Source organism: Macaca fascicularis, chromosome 16 (assembly GCF_037993035.2).
Source record: "Macaca fascicularis isolate 582-1 chromosome 16, T2T-MFA8v1.1".
NCBI classification, from domain to species: domain Eukaryota; kingdom Metazoa; phylum Chordata; class Mammalia; order Primates; family Cercopithecidae; genus Macaca; species Macaca fascicularis.
This window is the reverse complement of record NC_088390.1, coordinates 18886113-18903644: the sequence shown is the minus strand read 5'-3', so window position 1 is coordinate 18903644 and position 17532 is coordinate 18886113.

The window sequence follows — 17532 nt, the reverse complement described above, 5'->3', positions numbered from 1 at the left end:
ATCCCAGCACTTTGGGAGGCCGAGACGGCCTGATCACGAGGTCAGGAGATCGAGACCATCCTGGCTAACACGGTGAAACCCCGTCTCTACTAAAAAATACAAAAAACTAGCTGGGCGAGGTGGCTGGCGCCTGTAGTCCCAGCTACTCGGGAGGCTGAGGCAGGAGAACGGCGTGAACCCGGGAGGCGGAGCTTGCATTGAGCTGAGATCCGGCCACTGCACTCCAGCCTGGGCGACAGAGCGAGACTCCGTCTCAAAAAAAAAAAAAAAAAAAAAAAAAGAAAAACTTCTCTACTAACAAACAATAAAAATGATTCCTGAAAGTATAGTCTTAATCCCCCACATTCAGCCTCTGCTGGGTCCACATCCGCCACACACTTTTAACTGATGGGGAGATACTTTCGCTATTTCCGATTCCATTAGGAAATAAATAGGAAAATAGTTTGGCAATAACTTCTTTTCCAATATCATCACTTAACGACACATATTAATGTTTCAGGTGGAAACTTAATTTTAAAAATTTGTTTTAAAAATTAATTTAAATTGGCTGGGCGCGGTGGCTCAAGCCTGTAATCCCAGCACTTTAGGAGGCCGAGACGGGCGGATCACGAGGTCAGGAGATCGAAACCATCCTGGCGAACACGGTGAAACCCCGTCTCTACTAAAAAAAATACAAAAAATTAGCCGGGCGAGGTGGCGGGCGCCTGTAGTCCCAGCTACTCAGGAGGCTGAGGCAGGAGAATGGCGTGAACCTGGGAGGCGGAGCTTGCAGTGAGCTGAGATCCGGCCACTGCACTCGAGCCTGGGCGACAGAGCGAGACTCCGTCTCAAAAAAAAAAAATAAATAAAATAAAATAATAATAATAATAATAATAATTTATATTAATGTTTTAGGTGGAAATGTAATTTTTAAAAATTGTTTTTAAAATGTATTTAAATTAAACGAAATTAATTTAATTTAAGGAATGCTTAATGACAAACCTGAACTTTTAAAGTGGGACGTGTTTGTTCCTCGTGTGCTGCGCCCGCCTGTAATCCGGTAATCTCAGCGTTCTGGGCTCCCACGCCCAGGCCCAGGCGGGAGGATCCTTTGTTCTGTGAGTTGGAGACCAGCCCAGGCAACGTAGCGGAATCCGGTCCCTACCAAGGGGAAAACAAAAATAATAATAAAAGTAAAAATCAGGCTGGGCACGGTGGCTCACGCCTGTCATCCCAGCACTTTGGAAGGCCAAGGCGGGCGGATCACCTGAGGTCGGGAGTTCCAGACCAGCCTGACCAACATGGAGAAACACCGTCTCTGATAAAAATACAAAATTAGCTGGGCGTTGGTGGTGCATGTCTGTAATCTCAGCTACTTAGGAGGCTGAGGCAGGAGAATCGCTAGAAGCCGGGAGGCAGAGGTTGCGGTGAGCCGAGACTGCGCCATTGCACTCCAGTCTGGGCAATAAGAGCAAAACTCCACCTCAAAAATAAATAAATAAATAAATAAATAAATAAATAAATAAATAAAATGAAGTAAATTAAAAATGAGTTGGGTGTGGTGGCACCGCCTGTAGACCCAGCTACTCCGGACGCTGAAGCGGGATGATCGCTTGCGCCAGGGAAGCTGGCTGAGTTCGAAGCTGCAGTGAGCTTTGATTGCCCCACTGCACCCCAGCCTGGAAGACAGAGTGAGATCTTGACTCTTAAAAATAATTTTTTTAGGGGGGGATGGTATAAAATAGACGTAAAATGTACCATCTTAACCATTTTTCACACATACAATGCAGTGGCATTAAGTACTTTCATGTAGCCATTGGTATGGAACCATCACCATTATTTATCTCCAGAACTTTTTCGACATCCCAAACTGAAACTCAGTACCCAAAAAACAAACTTCCCTTTCCTCCCTCTGCCCAGACCCTTGTAAGCACTCTTCTACTTTCCGTCTCTATGAATTTGATTCTTGTAGGTACCTCTGTAAGTGGAAATATGCAATATTGTCTTTTTGTGTCTGGCTTATTTCACTTATATTTGTTTTCAAGGTTCATTCACATTGTAACATGTTGCAGAATGTCACTTCTTTTTCAGGCTGGAATGCAATGATGCATGATGTGACGGCTCACTGCAGCCTTGACCTCCAGGGCTCAGGTGATCCTCCCACGTCAGCCTCCTGAGTAGCTGGGATTACAGGCACATGCCATCACACTCGGCTAATTTTTGTATTTTCTGTAGGGAGGGGATGTCACCACATTGCCCAGGATGGTCTTGAACTCCTGGGCTCAAGGGATCCACCCGCCTAGGCCTCTCAAAGTGTGGGACTACAGGTGTGAGCTACCACGCCCAGCGGTTTTCTTAATTACATTTTTGAATTGTTTCTTGGTAGTGCATAGAAACACAACTGGTCTAGGCACAGTGGCTCACACCTGTCAAATTTTGCTGAATTTGCTTATTAGCTCTAGTAATTTGTATGTGTGTATTCTTTGGGATTTTCTGTATTTATAGAGATGGTTTTATTTCTTCTTTCCCAATTTGACGCCTTTTATTGCTTTTTCTTACCTAAAGGCTCTGGCTACAACTTCTAGTAAAATGTTGACTAGGCCGGGTGCGGTGGCTCACACCTGTAATCCCAGCACTTTGGGAGGCCACGGTGGGCAGATCACGAGGTCAGGAGATCAAGACCATCCTGGCTAACATGGTGAAACCCCGTCTGTACTAAAAATACAAAAATTAGCTGGGCATGGCAGTATGCACCTGTAGTCCCAGCTACTAGGGAGGCTGAGGCAGGAGAATTGCTTGAACCCGGGAGGCAGAGGCTGCAGTGAGCCATGATTGCGCCACTGCATTCCAGCCTGGGTGACAGAGCAAGACTCCCTCTCAAAAACAAAACAAAACAAACAAAACAAAACAAAACAAGAAAACATCGAGTAGCAGTGGTAAAAGTGAACCTCTGTGTCTTGTTCCTGATCTTAGGGGGAAGCTGTCTTTCAGCATTAAGTATGATGATAACTGTGGGTTTTTCACAAATACCTTTTATCATGTTGAGGCAAATCCCCTCGTTTCATAGTTTTCTCTGTGTTTTAATCATGAAATGTTAGAATTTCTTAGATGCTTTTTCTGTGTCAGCTGCTATGACTGTGTTTTTCCCTTTGTTCTACTAATGCGGTATATGACTTTAGTTGATTTTCTTATGTTGAACCACCCCCTGCATTCCTGGGGTAAATCCCTCCCATCCCCTCAGCTGCAGCACCTGATTAGAGCCTTCGTCCTTGGCAATAATTGTTGTCTCAGTGATTGGCTTTCTGTGAGGTGAGCAGCAGGCCCTAGATGGAACCCCTGGTGTTTTGGTAACACCAGGATGGCCAGTAGCCTCCAGACACTGGAGGAGTCAAGGAAGGATCCCCGTTCGAGACTTCAACACTTTGATTCCTGACTTTGAGCCTTCAGAACTGTGAGATAATCTTTTTTTTTTTTTTTTTTTTTTGGGACAGAGTTTCACTTCATCACCCAGGCTGGCGTGCAGTGGCACAATCTGGGCTCACTGCGACCTCTGCCTCCTGGGTTCAAGTGATTCTTGTGCCGCAGCCTCCTGAGTAGATGGGATTATAGGCTGTGCCACCACACCTGGCTAATTTTTGTAGTTTTAGTAGAGACAGGATTTCGCCATGTTGGCCAGGCTGGTCTTGAACTCCGGATCTCAAGTCATCTGCCTGCCTTGGCCTCCCAAAGTGCTGGGATTATAGGCACAAGCCATCATGCCCGGCCTAATTTCTGTTCTTTTTTTTTTTCTTTTTGAGATGGAGTTTCACTCTTGTTGCCCAGGCTGGAATGTAGCTCTTGGTGTCTACCCAAATGAGTTGAAAATGTATGTCCACACAAGCCTGCACACATATGTTTATAGCAGCCTTATCCATAATTGCCAAAACTTGGAACTAAGATGTTCCTAAATAGAGCTGGGGGCGGTGGCTTGTGCCTGTAATCCCTGCTACTTGGGCAGCTGAGGCAGGCAGTCACTTGAGATCAGGGGTTTGAGACCAGCCTGGGCCACAGAGGGAGATCCATCTCTATAAAAAAAATACTTTTAGGGTCGAGCGTGGTGGCTCATGCGTGTAATCTCACCACTTTGGGAGGCTGAGGTGGGTGGATCACCTGAGGTCAGGAGTTCCACACTGGCCTGGCCAACATGATGAAACCTCCGTCTCTACTAAAATTACAAAAAATTAGCTGGGCGTGGTGGTGGGCTCCCGGAATTCCAGCTATTCAGAAGGCTGAGGCAGGAGAATCGCTTGAACCCGGGAGGTGGAGGTTGCAGTGAGCACACATCTTGCCATTGCACTGCCGCCTGGGCAACAAGAGCGAGATACCATCTAAAAAAAGAAAAAAAAATAGGCTAGGTGCGGTGACTCATGCCTGCAATCCCAGCACTTTGGGAGACTGAGGTGGGCGGATCACGAGGTCGGAAGATAAAGAACATCCTGGCCAACACGGTGAAACCCTGTCTCTACTAAAAATACAAAACTTACCCGGGTTTGGCAGTGCGCGCCTGTTGTCCCAGCTACTTGGGAAGCTGAAGCAGGAGAATCGCCTGGGTGAGGCAGAGGGTGCAGTGAGCCCAGATTGTGTCACTGCACTCCAGCCTGGGAGACTCTGTCTCAAAAAAAAAAAAAAAAAAAAGTAAAAGAAAAGAAAAAAAGAAAAACCCCGAAGACAAAACATTACAAGAGGCAGAAAAAGAGTGGAAGACAAAAATAGAAACAAAGAAAACAAATAGAAAACAGTAAAAACAAAAAAAGGCAGCTATTAATCCAATTATATCAACATCCCTTTGCGTATCGATGGTCCAAATGAACCAAGTAAAAGACAGAGATTGTCAGAGTAGAGCAAAAACCAAGACGTAACTGTATGTTGCTTACAAAAACTACACTCTAAAGACATATGTATTAAAAGCGAATGGATAAAGAAAGATCTACTATGCCAACACTAATCAAAAGACAGCAGGAGTCTCTATATGAATTTCAGACAGTACAGACTTCAGAGCAAGGAAAGTCATCAGGAATAGGCCAGGCACAGTGGCTCACACTTGTAATTCCAACACTTTGGGAGGCCAAGGCGGGCAGATCACCTGAGGCCAGGAGTTCGAGACCAGCCTGGCCAACACAATGAAACCCTGTCTTTACTAAAAATACAAAAATTAGTGGGGCGTGGTGGCACTTGCCTGTAATCCCAGCTACTCTGCAGGCTGAGGCACGGGAATCGCTTGAGCGTGAGTGTCAGAGGTTGCACTGAGCCGAGATCACTGCACTCCAGCCTGGTTGACAGAGACCCTGTCTCAAAAACAAAAAGAAAAGAAAAGAAAAGAAAAAGTCATCAGAGATAAAGACAGGGCATTATATAATTATTAAGGAGTCAATGCTCAAAGAAGACATAACAATCCTTAACATGTATGATCCTAACAACAGAACATGAAAATATGTGAGGCCGGCCGGGCGCGGTGGCTCAAGCCTGTAATCCCAGCACTTTGGGAGGCCGAGGCGGGTGGATCATGAGGTCAGGAGATCGAGACTTATCCTGGCTAACACGGTGAAACCCCGTCTCTACTAAAAATACAAAAAAATTAGCCGGGCGTGGTAGCGGGCGCCTGTAGTCCCAGCTACTTGGGAGGCTGAGTCGGGAGAATGGCGTGAACCCAGGGGGCAGAGCTTGCAGTGAGCCGAGATCGCGCCACTGCACTCCAGCTTGGGAGACACAGCGAGACTCCATCTCAAAAAAAAAAAAAAAAAAAAAAAAGAAAATATGTGAGGCCAAAAGGGATAGTACTGCAAGGAGAAACTATTATAATTGGCGACTTCAGTGTCCCTCCACCAGAAACGGACAGATCCAGCAGGCAGAAAATCCGTAACTCAGTAACACCCTCTATAACTGGATATAATGGAAACCTATAGACTATTTCATACAATGACAGCAGGAAAAGAAAGAAAAGAAAAACACTCTTGTTTTTCCCATATCTTAGTCTGTAGAGCAGTGACATGTTCACAACTCACTGCAGCCTTGAACTCCTGGGCTCAGGAGATCCTCCCACCTCAGCACCCTGACTAGTTGGAACTACAGGCTTGCATTTCTCTCTTTTTGATATTTTTTCATCAAGGAGCTCAAAATGTCATAATTTTTTAAAATTTACTTTTTTGTAGAGATGGGATCTTGCTATGTTGCCCAGGCTAGTCTTGAACTCCCGGCCTCAAGCAATCCTCCTACCTCGGCCTCCCAAAGTTCTAGGATTACAGGTGTGAGCCTGAGTCACCATGCCCAACCACAATTTTTTTTTATTTTTTGAGACGGAGTTTCGCTCTTGTTGCCCAGGCTGGAGTGTAATGGCACAATCTCAGCTCACCACAACCTCCGCCTCCCGGGTTCAAGCGATTCTCCTGTCTTAGCTTCCCGAGTAGCTGGGATTACAGGCATGCACCACCATGCCTGGCTAATTTTGTAATTTTAGTAGAGACAGGGTTTCTCCATGTTGGCGAGGCTGGTCTCCAACTCCTGACCTCAGGTGATCCACCCACCTTGGCCTCCCAAAGTGCTGGGATTACAGGCGTGAGCCACCAAGCCCGGCCCCAATAAAATGTGGTGTGTGTTTGTTTTTTTGAGATGGAGACTTGCTATGTAGCCGAGGCTGGAGTGCAGTGGCACGATCTCGGCTCACTGCAACCTCCACCTCTTGGGTTCAAGCGATTCTCCTGCCTCAGCCTCCCAAGTAGCTGGGACTACATGTGCGTGCCAACATGCCCGGCTAATATTTTGTATTTTTAGTAGAGACGGGGTTTTACCATGTTGGCCAGGAAAGTCTCGATCTCCTGACCTCGTGATCAGCCCGCCTCGGCCTCCCAAAGTGCTAGGATTAAAGGCATGAGCCAGCGTGTCCGGCCTACAGATACTTTAAAAAACATTTTATTTGTCATGCGTGCCCAGTGAGTCACCACGCCCTGCAATGATGAGTTTTATCTGGGCTGTTGTACATCTGATAAACGTCCAGGGGATGGCGCCCAAGAGGCATTTGGAGCTCAGAGAAGAGGTCAAAGGTGGACTTGGTGGGGTTGGGGAGGCTCTTGGGGCTGTGGGAGTGGTTCCTGAGCTGTGATCCCCACTGTGCCCCAACTTACATACCCAGAACAGCCGGGCTTGGGTAATAGTGGGATCTCCTGCTCACACTCAAAGGGCAAAACTGGGCAGAACTCAGGGCTTCCATTTTTTTTGTTTTTGAGATGGAATCTCGCTCTGTCCCCCAGACTGGAGCGCAGTGGCACAATCTTGGCTCACCGCAACCTCTGCCACCCGGGTTCAAGCAAGTCTCCTGCCTCAGCCTCCCAAGTAGCTGGGATTACAGATTCGTGCCACCATGCCTGGCTAATTTTTTGTATTTTTTTTTTTAGTAGAAATGGGAGTTCACCATGTTAGCTAGGCTGGTCTTGAACTCCTGACCTCAGGTGATTCTCCTGTCTTGGCCTCCCAAAGTGCTGGGATTACAGGTGTGAGCCACTGCACCCAGCCAGGGCTTCCTTTTTAGGATCCAAAGTTAGGGACAAGCTGGGGCCACCCTGGCAGGTCTCTTAGCCCTGGAAGGATCTGGCTGTCCATAATTAATGAGTCTTTTCACTCTAGCGACACCAAGGTATTCCAGGGCCCAGCTTGGTAGGGCCAGGAGCCAACAATGAGTCCACTCAGTGGACCTCAGGGACCAACATGGGCAGGCAGCAGACAGGGGCCAGGGGTCATCAAGACAGCAGGCTTGGCTTAATAGCCATCCTAGGGATGTGAGGGGTGTGTCCTTGTGGGTTCGACTTGCATTTCCCTAATGATGGATGAGGTTGAGTATCTTTCAGGAGCTGTGAGCCATTTGCATACCTTCTTTGGGGAAAAGTCTTTTTTTTTGTTTGTTTGTTTTTTGAGATGGAGTCTTGCTCTGTCGCCCAGGCTGGAGTGCAGTGGCCGGATCTCAGCTCACTGCAAGCTCCGCCTCCCGGGTTCACGCCATTCTCCTGCCTCAGCCTCCCGAGTAGCTGGGACTACAGGCGTCCGCCACATCGCCCGGCTAGTTTTTTTTGTATTTTTTAGTAGAGACGGGGTTTCACCGTGTTAGCCAGGATGGTCTCGATCTCCTGACCTCGTGATCCGCCCGTCTCGGCCTCCCAAAGTGCTGGGATTACAGGCTTGAGCCACCGCGCCCGGCCGGGGAAAAGTCTTTTAAGATCCTTTGCCCATTTTTAATTGGGTTGTTTGTGTTCTAGTATTGAATTCTATGAGTTCTTGTATATTCTGGATATGAAACCCTCACCAGATTTATTATTTACAAATATTTTCTTCCATTCTGTAGGTTGTTTTCATTGTCTTGAAAGTGTCCTTTGATGAGCAGAAGTTTTAATTTTGATAAAATACAATTTATCCTTTTATTGCTTGTGTTTTGAGTATCACATCAAAGGTTCCATTGCCAAATACAAGGCATGAAAATGTACCCCTACGTTTTTAATTTTTATTTAATTATTGTTATTTGTTTGTTTGTTGTTTCTGGTTTTTATTCTTTGAGACAGGGTCTTGCTCTGTGGCCCAGCCTGGAGTGTAGTGATGAGATCTCTGCTCACTGTAGCCTTGACTTCTTGGGCTCAAGCAATTCTCCTGCCTGGGCTTTCCAAGTGCTGGGATTACAGGCGCAAGCGGCACACTCAGTCATTTTTTTTTTTCTTTATCAAGATTGTTTTGGCCATTCTAGATCCTTTGCAATTCCATGTGAATTTGAAATCAGCTGGTGAATCCCTTTAGTGAATGTTTTATTTCAGTTACTACACTTTTTTTTTTCTTTTTTTTCTTTTTTTTTTGAGACGGAGTTTTGATCTTGTCGCCAGGCTGGAGTGCAATGGCATGATCTTGGCTCACTGCAACCTCTGTCTCCCGGATTCAAGTGATTCTCCTGCCTCAGCCTCCCGAGTAGCTGGGATTACAGGCCCCTGCCACCATGCCTGGCTAATTTTGTATTTTTAGTAGAGATGGGATTTCACCACGTTGGTCAGGCTGGTCTCGAACTCCTGACCTCAGGTGATACACCTGCTTCAGCCTCCCAAAAAGCTGGGGTTACAGGTGTGAGCCACTGCACCCAGCTATTTTAGTTACTATACTTTTCAACTTCATAATTTCCATTTGGTTCTTTTTTTATAATTTCGATTTTTTTTTTTTTTTTTTTTGAGACACAGTCTCACCCTGTTGCCCAGGTTGGAGTGCAGTGGTGCGATCTCAGCTCACTGCAACCTCTGCCTCCCAGGTTCAAGAGATTCTCCTGCCTCAGCCTCCCGAGTAGCTGGGATTACAGGCATGTACCACCATACCCAGTTAATTTTTTTTTTTTTTTTTAATCTTTAGTAGAGACAGGGTTTCACCATGTTGGCCAGGCTGGTCTCGAACTCCTGACCTCATGATACACCCTCCTCGGCCTCCCAAAGTGCTGGGAGTACAGTCGTAAGCCACTGTGCCCAGCAATTTCTATCTTTTTTTTTTTTTTTTTTTTTTTTTTGAGACGGAGTCTTGCTCTGTCACCCAGGCTGGAGTGCAGTGGCATGATCTTGGCTCACTGCAAGCTCCGCCTCCCAGGTTCACGCCATTCCTCTGCCTCAGCCTCCCGAGTAGCTGGGACTACAGGCACCCGCCACCACACCCGGCTAATTTTTTGTATTTTTAGTAGAGACGGGGTTTCACCGTGTTAGCCAGGATGGTCTCGATCTCCTGACCTCATGATCCGCCCACCTCGGCCTCCCAAAGTGCTGGAATTACAGGCCTGAGCCACCGCACCCGGCCCAATTTCTGTCTTTTTATTGGTATTCTCTGTTTGATGAAACACTGTCATCATACATTCCTTTATTTAGTTGTGGTTTCCTTTGGTTTTATGAACATGTGTATAATGGCTACTTTAAAGTCTTTTTCTGATAAATCAACATGTGGCCTCTCACAGGCAGTTTCCTTTGCCTGCATTTCCCCCCGATCTATGGGTCATGCTTTCCTGTTTTTTAAATTTTTTGCATGCTTCATATTTTTTTTGTTGGAAACAGGACATTTAAATAATACATTGTAGCAATTCTGGGTATGAGTCTCCCCTGCCCTGGGCTTCTTATTATTATTTTCTTGTTTATTTGTTTAGTGACTGGCTGGATTATTTTAGTGAAGTCTATTTCTTCCCTATGATGTTCAGCTTCTAAGGTCGTTCTCAGGGGGGCCCAGCTTTGAGTATGCCTGCAGTTACCCTGGGATGACAGTGGTTTTCGAAGGCTCTCTTCCTCTTTCCCTGACCATACCCAGCTGTTAAGCTATGCAAATTTTCTTTTCTTTTTTCTTTCTTTCTTTTTTTTTTTTTTGAGACCGAGTCTCGCTGTGTCGCCCAGGCTGGAGTGTAATGGTGCAATCTCGGCTCACTGCAACCTCCACCTCCTGGGTTCAAGCAATCCTCTGCCTCAGCCTCCCAAATAGCTGGGATTACAAGCACTTGCCACCATGCCCGGCTAATTTTTGTATTTTTTTTTTTTTGGTAGAGATGGGGTTTGACCATCTTGGCCAGGCTGGTCTTGAACTGACCTCGTGATACACCCACCTCAGCCTCCCAAAGTGTTGGGATTTTAGGCGTGAGCCACTGCACCCAGCCCTTCTTTCTTTGTTTTAATCCTTGCTTGGTTGAAATAAGCTCTACAAGTTGCCAATGGATTGCTTTATAATTTCCTGTAATGCCCCGCTGTACACACTGATCCTATCAAGTCTGGCTCCTTGGAAGGAATAGTGTGTGAGGTCCATGTCTGTTATTTGTTCTGACTTCGGGAGGGCTCCTTCTACTGGTGCTATTCCCTGTTTTCTCCTGCAAAGGAGCAGCCTAGAGTTCAGCTTGTGTCTTGAATCTTCTCCCAATTATCTCTCACTGTAATCTCTACTATTCTCAAAAGCACCTTTTGGGCCGGGTGCGGTGGCTCATGCCCGTAATCCTAGCATTTTGGGAGGTTGAGGTGGGCGGATCACCTGAGGTCAGGAGTTCAAGACCAGCCTGGTCAACATGGTGAAACCCCGTCTCTACTAAAAATTGAAAAAAAAATTAGCTGGGTGTGGTAGCAGGCACCTGTAATCCCAGCTACTCGGGAGGCCAAGGCAGGAAAATCGCTTGAACCCAGGAGGTGGAGGTTGCAGTGAGCGGAGATTGAGTCACTGCACTCTCAAACAAACCTAACCAAAATCAAAACAAAAGCGACTTTTGCTTTGAATTCCTTCATTCTCTGTAGCAAATGAGGTCAGTTGCTTTGGGAAGAGATTAGGAAGTCTTTTTTATGACCTGTTTCTTCATCAGGCAAAAATCTTTCTCGGAGCCAGGGCCCTGGAGCTGGGGGTGGAGACTTTGGAAAGCTTCTCTCTGAGTGACACCCTGCGCTAGGGGCTGAGGACTTGGTGGGAGTGGGGGCAATGGCCGAGGTCCTCGAAGTTTGCCTCTCCTGGTATGGAGTCACTTCCACATGAGCCAGGGCCGGAGTGATCAGGGCCCCAGCACCCGCAGCACACTGCACCCAAGGCAGAGCCTCTGTTCCATGAGCGGGGCTGGGTGCAAGAAGGAGGCCCCCAACTCTTGGCTACACTCACCCAGGACTTAGTCTCAGCAACAGATGGCTGGGGGTAGAATAGGAAATTGATGTCCTGTTCTTCCTGGAATGAAAACCTCCTGGCTGGGCGCGGTGGCTCAAGCCTGTAATCCCAGCACTTTGGGAGGCCGAGACGGGCAGATCACAAGGTCAGGAGATCGAGACCATCCTGGCTAACATGGTGAAACCCCGTCTCTACTAAAAATACAAAAAACTAGCCGGGCGAGGTGGCGGGCGCCTGTAGTCCCAGCTACTCGAGAGGCTGAGGCAGGAGAATGGCGTAAACCCGGGAGGCGGAGCTTGCAGTGAGCTGAGATCCGGCCACTGCACTCCGGCCTGGGCGACAGAGCAAGACTCCGTCTCAAAAAAAAAAAAAAAGAAAAGAAAACCTCCTATTGGGAGCTGGGGGCAGAGGGAGCCCTGTTTCCTTGGTCTGGAGGCAGCAGGGGACCCCATGTTCTTGCCTGCAGCTGTCCAGAGTGGAGTCTCAGCCTCACTGAGCTGAAAGGAAGGGCACGAGGGGCCATGATCTCAGTGCAAACACCATGGCCTCACCTTTTCAAACCAAATATTCATAGATGTTCACGAATCCATGTTTCTTCATTCGCATTTTCTTTTTTTCCAGACAAAGTCTTGCTCTGTCCTCAGAGGCAGGAGTGCAATGGTGTGATCATAGCTCACTATAACCTTGACTTCCAGGACTCAAGTGATCCTCCCACCTCAGCCTCCTGAGTAGCTGGGATTACAGGTGTGAAACACCATGCCTGGCCTATTTTTGTTGTTGTTTATTTTTGTAGAGATGGGGTCTTACTATGTTGTCCAGACTGGTCTTGAACTCCTGGGTTCAAACAATCCTCCTGCTTCAGCCTCCCAAAGTGCTGGGATTACAGGTGTGAGCCACCATGCCTGGCCTGTTTCTTCACTTTCTTTTCTCTTCTTTTTTTTTGTCTGAGACAGAGTATCCCTCTGTCACCCAGGCTGGAGTGCAGTGGCATGATCTCTGCTCACTGCAATCTCCACTTCCCAGGTTCAAGTGATTCTCCTACCTCATCCTCCCAAGTAGCTGGGACTACAGGTATGCGCCACCATGCCTGACCAATTTTTGTATTTTTAGTAGACACGGGGAGGCGGAGGTTGCAGTGAGCTGAAGTCATGCCACTGCACTCTAGTGCAGACAGTAAAAGCAAAACTCTGTCTCAAAAAAAAAAAAAAAAATTTCAGGGAGTTCTCTCAGGTGTTTCAGCCAATCTCTGCTAACAAAAAGTTCCCCAGTCAGCCTCTTTGGAGTGTTCCAGGGTCTAGTAGTCTAGTCCAGTCTAATAACTACAGAACTCAAACTGCATTGAAATTGCAGTTTCTATCCCATCTCAAGATCTTTAACATAATCACACCTGCAAAGTCCCTCTTGTCATATAAGGGAACATTCCGAGTTCTTGAGGTCAGGACCTGGATGTCTTTGGGGCCGTTATTCAGCTGATCACAGGGGGTTAGGGTTTCAGCACTGAGACAGTGGCTGGGTCTGCCCTGGCCTGGTGTGGCCTGTGGCCAGTGATGAGTCTTCCTCCTGTGAGCAGCTTTTGAGGGACCTCCATAAACCAAAACCAAAATCCTAAGCCCCTCAACCATCCAAACGGACTCCTTCTCTTGGCAAGGGCATTCCAAAGTTAACCTGAAAATGAGTTCAGGATATGATGAGAAGGGAGAGCTGGACATGCCTCGTTATAACCTCCTCACTTTTGGAATTACTGATAGAACAGACTCTTTAAGTCTGATAAGAAACATTTACACTCTATTGTCTGAAGCCAGCTACCTGGAGGCTTCATCTACATAATAAAACCTTGGCTTCCAAAACTCCTTATTTTTTATTTATTTATTTTTTTTTTTGAGATGAGGTTTTGCTCTTGTTGCACAGGCTGGAGTGCTATAAGGTGATATCAGCTCACTGCAATCTCCGCCTCCTGGGTTCAAGCAATTCTCCTGCCTCAGCTTCCCAAGTAGCTGGGATTACAGGCATGCACCACCACTCCTGGCTAATTTTGTATATATATTTTTTGAGATGAAGTTTCACTCTTGTCGCCCAGGCTGGAGTACAGTGGCATGATCTTGGCTCACTGCAACTTCTGTCTCCTGGGTTCAAGTGAGTCTCCTGCTTCAGCCTCCCAAATAGCTGGGATTATAGGCACTCGCCACCACGCCTAGCTAATTTTTTTTTATTTTTAGTAGAGACGGGGTTTCACTTGTTGGTCAGGCTGCTCAAACTCCTAACCTCAAGTGATCTACCCGCCTTGGCCTCCCAAAGTGCTGGGATTACAGTGAGCCACCATACCCAGCCTAATGTATTTTTGGTAGAGACAGGGTTTCACAATGTTGGTCAGGCTGGTCTTGAACTCCTGACCACAGGCGATCCTCCTGCTTTGGCCTCCCAAAGTGCTGGGATTACAGTGAGCCACCATGCCCAGCCTAATGTATTTTTGGTAGAGACAGGGCTTCACCATGTTGGTCAGGCTGGTCTTGAACTCCTGACTTCAGGTGATCCTCCTGCCTTGGCCTCCCAAAGTGCTGGGATTTCAGGTGTGAGCCACTGCACCCAGCCCATTCCTTTCTATTGATAATAACTCTCTCAACCAATTGCCAGTCAGAACATTCTTGAATCCACCTGTGACCTGGAAGCCCCCGACACCCGCACCCTTTCTTCCAGTTTCCCACCTTTCTGTACTGAACCAATGTACATCTTACATGTATTGATTGATGTCTTATGTCTCCATAAAATGTGTAAAACCAAGCTGTGTGGCTGGGTGCAGTGGCTCATGCCCGTAATCCCAGCACTTTGGGAGGCTGAGGCGGGTGGATCACTAGGTCAGAAGTTCGAGACCAGCCTGGCCAATATGGTGAAACCCTGTCTCCACTAAAAATACAAAAATTAACCCAGCCTGGTGGCCCACGTCTGTAGTCCCAGCTACTTGGGAGGCTGAGGCAGAAGAATCACTTGAACCCAGGAGAAGGAAGTTGTAATGAGCCGAGATTACACCACTGCACTCCAGCCTGGGTGACAGAGTGAGACTCCGTCCCCCTCCCAAAAAAAGAACCAAGCTATGGCCTGACCACCTTGGGTACATGTTCTCTGAGGGCTGAGTCCTGGGTCATTGTTCTCTCATATTTAGCTCAGAATAAATCTCTTCAGATGTTTTACAGCGCTTGACTCTTCCCATCAACACTTCCCATAGGAACCCAGGCTGCAGCCCTGTGATGGGGCTTGATGCTCTGCAAGCAGCTAGCTTCTTATTTTAAAAAAAGAAAAAAAATTATTTAATTTTAATTTTTTTTTTTTTTAAGAGAGTCTCATTCTGTCGCTGAGGCTGGAATGTAGTGGTGTGATCCCGGCTCACTGCAGCCTCCGCCTCCTGGGTTCAAGTGATTCTCGTGTCTCAGCCTTGTTGGGATTACAGGTGTATGCCACTATGCTTGGCTAACTTTTGTATTTTTAGTAGAGACAGGGTTTCACCATCTCTACTGGCCAGGCTGGTCTCGAACTCCTGGCCTCAAGTGATCTGCCTGCCTTGATCTCCCAAAATGCTGGGATTACAGTGTGAGCCACCGCGCCTGGCCTAAGCCTCCAGCTTCTGATGGCCCCGTTGTTCCAGGCCCCAGCGTCTCCCTCATTTGGGGTCCTGCATTCAAGGGTCCTCTCAGTCAAGTCCCATTTGTGGGGTCCTCTCTGGTCTCCCAGAATCAGGGCAGATTTACCCTCCAACAAAGCTTTGCTGCTTACCTCACTACACTCCCTGAGCTCACTGTACAGTAGGCAGCCCAGGCTCCCAACTCTGGCCTGAACCACCTTGGGCAGGAATCCTCCGGGTTGAGGCCATGCGGCGAAGGAGCTGTAGGCATGGTTTGGCCCTCAGGCCTGCCTGGGTTTGAACCCCAGCCCTGCCACCTACCAACTATTGGTCACTTACCTCTTTGTGAAGGACTTGGCAGAGAATAAATACTTCTAAAACACATAAAAATAAACCAGGCGTCTGTCCCACCAGCCCCGGGGGACACACATTCAGCTTCATAAGGGGAAGTCCTTCTCCCCTCATGTGGTTGGAAGCACCTCAAAACTGAGGCGGGGGCGGATCCCAACCCCTCCATTGCATCATTCTGAGGCTTTGAAACCTCAGCTGCAACAAAGCCGGAAAGAGGGGCCTTGTAACATCCTGTCACCCCTGGGGTCGGGGGCAGCCAGAAGGCAGGGGTCTTTGAGTAGAGGGCAGGGTGGAGGAGCCCTGGAATGGGGCTAGGTGAGGCCAGGGCCAGCTCCATCCTGCCTGGTTGGCTCAGGGACTCCACATTGGGAGGAAAGCAGCTGTCATCTTCCCTTCTTTCCTCTCAACATTTTTTTTTTTTTTTTTTTTTTTGGAGATGGAGTCTAGATGTGTCACCCAGGCTAGAGTGCAATGGCGCGATCTCGGCTCACTGCAACTTCCATCTCCCTGGTTCAAGCGATTCTCCTATTATTGGCCAGAAGGTCAGGGTGCATTCATAGAATGATGGGTCCATGTCAAAAGGATAAGGAGCCAGCTTGAAGGAGACCCCACTGGCCTAATCAGGGGCATTTTGAGCATCAAAATAAATGTGATAGTAGTGGATTATAATCCACTGGCTAAAATATGAAACCATGAGTCCATATTAATATAAATGAAGGAAGAAAAATTTCTTTACAAAAAAAAAAAATGTGACTTCACACTGATTCATCCAGTGTCCATGCAACACCACAGGGCTCTGCTTGGTTTTCCTTCCACGTCTGTGTCTCCCTTCTTTCCCAGGGAGAACCCTGGTTCCAAACAATATAGCTGTGCTTATCCATGCATGCTCTATCCTGCAACACTTACAAAACAGTTTCAGAATTGCTGCACCGATGCCCTGCTCATAACAAACCCACGAAGGAAAGGTAGAGATTTATTTATAATTCTTTTTTTTTTTTTTTTTTTTTTTTTGAGGAGTCTCGCTCTGTCACCCAGGCTGGAGTGCAAGGGTGCAATCTCGGGCAGGAGGATCGCATCGCTTGAGTCCAGGAATTCAAGACCAGCCTTGGTAACGTGGCGAAAACCCATCTCTACTAAAAAGACAAATAATTAGTCAAACATGGTGGTGGGCACCTGTAGTCCGAGCTACTCCGGAGGCCAAGGTAGGAGGATTGCTTTGAGCCTGGATGGATCCTTGGCTCACTGCAACCTCTGCCTCCTGGGTTCAAGTGATTCTTGTGCCTCAGCCTCCCCAGTAGCTGGGATTACAGGCACGTGCCACCATGCCAGGCTAATTTTTTGTATTTATAGTAGAGATGAGGCTTCACCACGTTGGCCAGGCGGAATTCGAACTCCTGACCTCTGGCCGGGCGCGGTGGCTCAAGCCTGTAATCCCAGCACTTTGGGAGGCCGAGACGGGCGGATCACGAGGTCAGGAGATCGAGACCATCCTGGCTAACACGGTGAAACCCTGTCTCTACTAAAAAATACAAAAAAACTAGCCGGGTGAGGTGGCAGGCGCCTGTAGTCCCAGCTACTCAGGAGGCTGAGGCAGGAGAATGGCGTGAACCCGGGAGGCGGAGCTTGCAGTGAGCTGAGATCCGGCCACAGCACTCCAGCCTGGGTGACAGAGCGAGACTCCGTCTCAAAAAAAAAAAAAAAAAAAAGAACTCCTGACCTCCAGTGATCCGCCCATCTCGGCCTCCCAAAGTGCTGGGATTACAGGCATGAGCCATTGCCCCAGCCCACAAGTCTTATTGACCTTAGAATTTAAGTTACCTAAGGTGCCCGTGTTTAAACCAGAAGAGGTACATTCTGAGCTGGGCTTTGATGGATGAATAGGAGTCTCCCGGGAGCAGAAAGAGGAGAGCACCAGGCAGAGGAACCGCATGTGCTAA